This window comes from Vigna unguiculata, chromosome 4 (genome assembly GCF_037176805.1).
Source record: "Vigna unguiculata cultivar grain cowpea cultivar isolate G323 ecotype 2 chromosome 4, ASM3717680v1, whole genome shotgun sequence".
NCBI classification, from domain to species: Eukaryota; Viridiplantae; Streptophyta; class Magnoliopsida; order Fabales; family Fabaceae; genus Vigna; species Vigna unguiculata.
In genome coordinates, this window is record NC_140795.1 from 10,978,358 (window position 1) to 10,987,408 (window position 9,051).

At 40.4% G+C, this 9,051-nt stretch overlaps 1 non-coding gene across 1 annotated transcript; it reads right to left on the reverse strand.

The window, feature by feature from the left end:
* Positions 1-369: 369 nt before the first annotated feature.
* Positions 370-495, reverse strand: LOC114182832 (small nucleolar RNA snoR77). Its single transcript, XR_003604267.2, has one exon. It is a non-coding gene; the product is annotated as a small nucleolar RNA snoR77 (small nucleolar RNA).
* Between the last annotated feature and the right edge of the window lie 8,556 nt (positions 496-9,051).

Below are 9,051 nucleotides of genomic sequence, written 5' to 3' on the forward strand. Positions count from 1 at the left end.
TTTAAACGAGAACGGAGATATGGCGGAGACAGGTATTATGGCGGGGATATGTACATCCCCATACCCATCCCCATACCCAATTGAAAAAGTCAGGGATTCCCCATACCCATACCCATACCCATACCCAATCAATGCGGGGATTCCCCGTCCAAACGGGGACGGGTTCGGGAAATACCCACGGGGACGAGTTTATTTGCCATCTCTAATCATAATTGACAAAGAAAACATAAATCCAAACCCTCTCAAACCTAGAAACAAAATTATCAATTTAAACTTTTAAGAATCATCAAATAAAATCAATTCATGAAATCCCAAAAGAGAACAAAACACACTGAAATAAAATGGAGAATCTTGAAAATAAGAATAAAGAAGGTACATGAGCTTATTGGGCTAGCTTGAACATAATTTCAGCAAGACTAAAGAGAAAAAGAATTTTATTTACGAGCAGTTTAACACCTCTCATGCCATTTATTTATAGTGGCAAGTAGGCTGCCTGAGTTACCACTCAATAATCACAATTTTGAGATCCTCTATAATCACCAATTTCCCAACCCTCTAAATTCCCAATTTCTTAATAAAAAATGACAATATATAAACAAACAATTTGGTAGATTTCGCAAACTGTATACAAAACCAAATAAGGTAAAAAATTTGATTAAAAATCTTCACAAACAAAACAAAAAATGTACCAACCCTAGTGAAAAGATCCACATAGTGTAACACCCCATTTAAATAATAGCCTTAATTTAAATAAAATGTCACATAGATGAAAAGGAGAAACAAAGCCACGAAGTATAGCGTTACTCCTTACAAATATCCAGAAGAAAACAGGAAAGGATCAAGGCACACCACGATGCCAGATAAAAGGTGAAGTAAGAGATTGATAGTAATTCAAATAAAACTTAAGACAAGTCAATACATGGGCCTTAGCCCTAAATGAAAGCTGGAATCCATCCCAGAGAAGCTACACAGCAGAATCACCGTTTCCCTGTTGACAACGGGGAGTTCTCGCATCTGCTCACACTAACAGGTTGATGATCATCGCAAAAGGAGAAAACCACACACATAACAATCAAACAAGCAATAGGGTAAGCTAGAGTAGAAAACGATTTATCATACAGTTACATACAACTTCATAGTCCAAGATGCACATGTCAACCAATCATGTTACGACTTTCAAACAATACACTAAGACTCACAACGCGACTCATTCAGATACATATAATTAGTTGAATGTGAGCTGCTCTACCGAGCTAATTGTTACAATGTCTCATCCCCCACACACAAGGTTATCCCTTAATGGGTTCCAGGCCTCCTACTACTCTCACCACTAGAGTCAATACGCTCTATGTGAGACTAACTGACTCTTTAGAGTGTTAGGATGCAACCTTACCTTGAATACTTCTAAATTATATAGATCGGGCATAACCATGAACTCTCACTAACAAGGGTCATGGTATTATGACGCAACAAACTGAGGAACCACCATGAGGTCTCACCTAGAGACTCAGGGAATTACGTCCTAACCAATGAGGCACCACCACGAAACTATCATGGAATTACGTCCTAACCACATATAAATCATGCTTCACCAATTAAATAGGTACTTATCACGCATACCAATCTCATGTCAACTTTATAACCAACCTTCATTCATATTCCATATCAAAACCATACCAAACTCATCATATTCGATTTATGAACCAATTCCATACATGCAAATCATTCATCCCCTGCTTTTAACATATTAATTCACCCAAACAGGTGGCAAACATACCATGACAGAGAAGAAAACAGAACACGGTGCATTCTTGCCAACCTTCTCGCTCAAGCAGAAGTCTCGCTCAGGCGAGAGTGTTCTCTCGCTCAAGCAGTGGTGTTGTCACGTTCTCTCGCTTAGGCGAGACCTCCTGGCCTGAGCGAGATGGCCTCTTGCTCAAGACTGGAGCTCGTCGCCTAAGCGACAGCTCGCGCAACACCTAGGAAGATTTTCTGATACTTTCGCTTAGGCGAGCTCCACTCGCTTAGGCGAGATTATCATATCTCCTCTACTGTTCACGCAGGCCAGTACACAAATTCACCCAAAACAATAAGGAATATACTATCATATCATATTAAGCAACATACACACACCATAAACATGAAACAGAACTAAAGAGCAAGCAAAAACACATCCAATCTCGAAACCCTAGCTTCCCTTACCTGGAAATAGCAAGAAAATGCCTCGACTCTAAATAGTGGAGCACAACAGCTCTAAGAACGGACTTGTGAAGTGGAGCAAGAAAATGAGGTTGAGCTTGCTTGACCAAGGTGGTACCAAACCCTAGCAGAGAGTTCACAACTGCTCTAGGAAGGAATAAGGGAACTGATTTCTGAAAAGTGCAGAGAATGAGAGTGTGTTAGCTGGTTTAGGGTCCTTGGCTCCTTATGGGCCAACTCTAGGCCCAACTGATTTGGGGCAGCCCCTTTAAATTAGGGAAGAATAAAATAGGTGGGCCTTACATATACTGATTAAATAAAAATGGTAGTGAAAATTAGTGAAAAGGTTGAAAGAACTCAATATTGGGTGCTACATTTATCTCTATGGCACGGGTTAAAAGCCAAAGAGCCAAACTTCATACCCTAATGCGAAAAAAAACGTAAATTATAAATATTAATTAACCTAAACCTAAATATTATTCATTGAAATGGTGAGTTTGCCTTTCAGACTATTGTGAGAATTAAATATTAACAATTATAACTAAAACCAAATTGCACATACACTATAGGTACATCAAAAGCTAGAGTATAAACTTCTGCACATAAACTATAGGTATACTAATATAGATATTTATTTGATGTTTGCATAATGGCATTCCTACTCTCTATGAAGCAAATGATAAGCTTGTTCCACGTGAACAATCTAACGTTCCGTTTAATAAATAAACTTAATTAAACGAAACGTCACACAATATAATATAAAGAGTAAAGTCTCGGATAAATGCTACTCCTTACAGATATCCAAGGTACTTAAAATGAAAATACCAAGGCACACCACGATGCCAACAACAAAATCGAAATAAGGATCAACAGTATACAAAATAAATGTCCAAGGGCAGACAGACACATGCACTACAGCCCAAAAAGGAAACTCGGAAAGTGGGAACCGACCCAATGCGAACTAAGCAGCGGAAGAGTTCTTGTAAAATCCTGACCGGATATTACGGATTTTAAATAAAATAAACTAGAAATAATACGTCAGCGTCATTTATTAAATCTCATTTCCCAAAACGCGAGAAATTTAAAACTTCATTACCTAGTCAAATAAACTAAATCCAAATCATAAACTTGATTAAATCATAAGCATCACAAATTGTTTACAAAATTATTCCAAATCATAAAACAATAAGACTTTGAGAAAACTCTTTATGCCAGTCTAGCCCCGCTCCGGCTCTATGCCTCACCAGATCCACCTACAACATCATCTGCTCAATGTACCACGCGCACGATCATCGCCAAACACAAGCAGATAGGGTGAGCTAATAATAGAAACATCAATCATATAAATAAAATATTTATGTCAATACAAATATACCAAAGGAATTCCCTCCTTTAATTTCAAGCCACATGATCGCTACCATGTTACTCATGTTCTACGTCTTCCAGTGAGTACCTCAAGATGTCTTGCTACCATACCTATCGGCCACAACCGATAGAGCACGTGCGGGAAACCATTGCTATGTATCATACACTGTAACACCAGGTGGAGTTCCAAAATACAAACATAGTTCGCAACGTCCCAAGACTACCAAACTCGTCAGCTAACTACTGAGGACGACAATCTATCTAGACCCATCCGTACTGGCCACAACCAGCATACTCACACCGACAACACTCGCCAACCCGAGCTCAACTCAAGGGTTCCTCGTGTTCATCCGCCATCCCGAGCTCAACTCGAAAGATGTCATTCCGAGCTCAACTCGAGGAATGCCACGTACTTAACCCCTATCCCGAGCTCAACTCAAGGGATACCTTCCAAGCTCAACTCAAGGAACACCAGCAACCCACCTTTGAAGCACCACTATAGCCTTGTAGATCACACGTGTCCAGAGTGAAACATCAATACTGCTAAAGTAGAATCACTTGGCGGGGGACACGTACCGCCAGGCGCTGCCGCTTCTAGACCGCCTGGCAAGGGACACGTGCCGCCAGGCGCCAAGTGCCTCTGATGCTACTGTTAAAGCAAGTATCACCTAGCGGGACAACCTTTACCGCCAAGCGCCATACACTTTAATACTCTATTGGTTTTGTAGCTATCGACTAGTGGTCAAACACCACCGCCAGGTGCTACACCAGTACTTACACAGTACTGGTTTTTAAGCACCTAGAACAAGGTCAAAATAAATCCTACTCTTATAAATAAGCATATCCACAATCAAGAATATAGGCTTCCAAAAATCAACATGTCTCACATGCATAATCTCAACTTAGATGGCTTTCACATACGTGTACACAAGTATCACCACATATCATTTGATTAATTTTGAGTAAATTGTATAAGATAATTAATTTAGTAACCTGGATTGGTGGATTTTTAGTGGAATCAAGGAATCAATACATTTTTAATTCTGTGTAATTAAGTTTCGTTGTTTCTTTATTATAATTTAGCAATTTTGTTTGAATCTGCCAAACCCTCCCCCCACCCCGCCTCGGTATATTATTGTGTTCATCTGGAAATTGAAACTTTGGACGAAAATATTGGTCGTTGGGAGACAACTTGGTTCAACTTTCATATACTGCATTTAATCTGTTTTAATTCGATGGGGTACGACCTCTATCACTCCTCGCTCGTAGTCCTATTCTACGAACCTCCCTACTCTACGAACCTCCCCGCTCATAGTCCTACTCTACGGACCTGCCCGTTCGTAGTCCATCACACGTGATCCACCAGCGATGTACCTCCCGGCAACGCAGCATCTCTCAAGTGTGAGCACGGAACATACGAACCTACCTCGTTCGTATCCCCACACGAGAGTAATAGGATATGAACCTCCCCGCTCACATCATCACGTGTTCACCACCATCCATGAACTTACATGCTCATGGCATAGCATCTCCTAATCCAAGTATAACATCACTGCTTAAAAGCAACACACGTAAGTCCAAGACTATAGCATTATCGCCTGGCGCAGCCTAAGCGTCACCAGGCAAAACCGGCATAGACCGCCTGGCGGAACCTACTCGCCGGCAGGCACCAAGCTCCAGACAGACCTATTGTTTCAGGGTTTGTCGCCTAGCGGAACACACCTCGCCGCCAACCGCCACGCGGTACACGGACTTCCCTGGAGGTCCTATGGCCTGGTGGGCATTCCCATTGCCGCCAGGCGCCATACTAGAGGCACCTCTGCTGGTTTTTGGCACTTGAAATAGACCACAATTTCTTGTGAAACGTCATTATGCCTACACTCTTTGATTCTAAGATTGGTGCTTACTCTAGATAAAGTGTCTCCTTGCAATACTTTCGTTCCTTAGCTTTCTTACCCTATTTCTTATTGAACCTCTATTACTCATTAGTCACTCTAACCTGCCCAATATCTTAGTGATATTTAAGGTTATATCATCCATTCTAGTATTCCCTCATATAGCACTGTTGACATCAATTTATCCAATATACACTTATCTCAATCTTAGTATTTCAGTATACCAGTCTATTGATACCTCCCAAACCCCAATCTATCCATCCAAGTGAACTTACTCGAGCTAAAAAAAAGAATTCAGTCATAACTTAGACTATTTAAGACTCATATCAATGCCTTCCTTACCTCTGTTGTTACTAAATCACAGTCATTCCCGACCCTTATACTTAACCAACCAATATATTCTTACCTCAGCCAATTATTACTAATCGACATTACCAAAATCCCAAAATCATAGATTATACCATTACCATTTAGTTATTCTCTTTCCACTGTTCCATTATATCAGATTATTAATCCTCACTAAAAGTCATTACTTATTTGACTTAAATTCATCCTAAGTACATCCTTACAACCAATATGTTGTCTATATTTCACTCCACCCCTTATTCCTCTATTATTATCATATCTTCATGCCCAATTCCTTCGCAACTCAAATCATCGTTAGTTTCCTAAGTATGATTAACCAGTTTTCTAAAACAGCCATGTTATGTCGCTATCGCCTAGCGGCCAATGAGATGCTGACAGGCGGTATACCAGGTTATGGGTAAAAACCTAGGTTCCTACACTTATGTGGATCCCTTTCCCCTTCTCACAGTTTCTGTTGTCTCGAGCACTATAACCCGAAATGCTTAATGCAATATTTCTATAATCAAGCTCTTCCAATCACATCTCGAAAGACCACTAATTCCACCCGTTAGGGGAAGTACCAATTTTAACGTGAACTCTTCATGTTCACCTCTCCATTGATAATCACAAGCACACCATACAACCAATATCATAGCATAATGCAATCAAACAGACGAAAAATTCAAACTGGGATATCAACATATTACGAAATTCATAAAAATCCAGCAAAACAGCATCAGACCTCATGCATCGCCTAGCGGATTTCAACCCTCCGCCAGGCAGCTTGTGACAGAACCCAAAATTGGGTTAAAGCTGATACGTCGCCTAGCGGCACCATCATCATCGCCAGGCGATTTCTGGGCAGAAACCTAGAAACCTCAAAAAACAGTATGAAACAAAGTGGTTTTCATGCAATTTGACCATAGTAAGGCACAATACATATACATGAATCAAACACATAAGGAACAACTCCCCTTACCCGGAATTCTTTGCTCCAATTGGTCTCCTAACCTTTATTTTATGATGTCCAAGGGCCTCTCTATGCTACTTCACAAGAACTCAACTCTCCTTTTCCCAAAACACCAATGATTCCTCTGAAAACCTTCCTCACCATCACTCACGAACTACAGTCCCAAAGCTTCCCTATTCTCACCAATTTACTCTCTCACCTTAATGAGGGTTAATGATCCCAAAACGAATTTTAGACTTAATCATGGGGTTAGTGGCTATTCAAAGCCCATTATGGTTATTTTACAACTCCTTTGGCTGCCCCCTTGGCAGCTAGGGTTACTCTACCCTTTCATCTCCATGCCAAGAGAAGTTTTGGCAAAAATAAAGTTATATTTGTTCAAACCTTGGCTAGCGCATTATGGTTCTTTTATCGTTTATCTTTTCTTTTTTGCTACATTGGAAAAACTCTAGAAACCCTAGCAGCTGTAAGGGAAGCCAAAGAGGTGAGGGCTGAGTAGTTACCTAACATGAAATCATAAGTTAATGCCTTTAATGATCATTTTCGTTTTCTGGCAATCAGTGAAGTTAATTCTTAGGTTAGGAATTGGTTAAAGAGAGGGAGAGTGTGGTTTGTGAGTGCCAATTCGTGGGGACTGCTAGGGAGGTCTTCAATAGCATGAAAATGTGATCAAAGGAGATTGTGCAAAGGCTAGGGAGGGTCTTGAAGTTAGAGCAATGTTTGCTGCAAGAAGGAATTCTTAGAATGCTTTGGAACAGGATTTCCAGGTTAGGGAAGCTCTTTTATATATATAATTGTTTTATGATGTTTGTGTTGTATAATGCGTGCATGTGGTGCCTTGGTATGATCAAAACCTTCGTTGTTTTCATGTTTCTGGAATTTTTCCAAAAACTGCCTGGCGGCATTAAGGTCCGCTTGGCGATGCATGAATTATGTGTTGTTTTCTTGGATTTTGTGATGAACCGCCTGGCGCCAAGGGTGACTCCGCCAGGCGAGGCGAACACTGTGCAAAAATATTATTTTTCGTACTTTTCGCGCGGCAGGAATCGTTGGGCGCTGGTTTTATACCGCCAGGCGCTGGGCTCTTGATTTCTAGGTGTTAGGCGCCACAAGTTTTTTTGGTTTGTGCAGTTTTTGTAAAACTGCATTCGTTAAGTCCGATTTAGGTGAAAGTTTGACAAGTGGTCCATAAAATGTTGCTCTTCACTTTGAACGATGGAAATTTGATTTAAAGGTTTGTAGCTATAGATATATGTTACTCATGATTGCTGGTTGGGATGTCTTTAAAATGCATGAATAAACTCTTGATTATTTCAAATAACTACTAATTTGGCATGAGTTCGATGCATGAGTGAGATATTTTGTAAGTCTCTATGAATTTGAATGTTTCTTTGAGTTAGTCACATGTTGAGAATTTGTTTATTGGTGAACGCATGTGTATTGTACCGCACCTAGCCGGTCCAACCAAATAATAATAACAGTAAACGATCACCATATATACACGGAACAAATAATGTAACCGGCCTAAGCTGACCTAAGCCTAACTAGCCTAAGCCGCTAAAAGAGTAACCGGCCTAAGCCGACAGAAGAATAATAGCGGCCTAAACCGCTAAAAGAGTAACCAGCCTAAGCTGACAGAAGAATAATAGTGGCCTAAACCACTAAAAGAGTAGCCGGTCTAGACCGGCCACTCTAGAAAACTTAACGAAATCAAGGCACTTCTAAGATTCATCAAGCCCACAATAATCAAACTAAGGGCCGGGGCTAAGGCCCAGGCCCACCTACATCCCAAACAAGGGCCCAGCCCATGACGTGGCCAGACATAATTAATAATTTATAAATATGCATGGACCCCATGAATTAAAAGTATGCATTCATTACTTCCCTAATCACCAGATTTGACTTTCTGAGAGATTTCGCTGACTTGAGCTTCGGAGTCCCTTCTGTAGGTAACCCCTCCCGGGTCCAAACCGATCACACCGAGATACCCATAAGCGATATATATCAATCGGAAGAAGCCTACTGAGGAGATGGCGGACCAAGGTAAGGTAATACTTGGGTCTAACATATATTGTTTGTTCTCTATAGGAACATGTATCAATATAAATTAAATTATTGCATAGGAGGTGTGAAGTGCTATATTAATTTGCATTGGTGCATAGAATCATGTGCTTAATTTGTTAGAGGGTTGCTGATTTATATTTGATTTGAGCATGCATATTCATAAGTTGAAATTGAATGCTAACATGGATTTAAATGGTGGAGTATATATATATA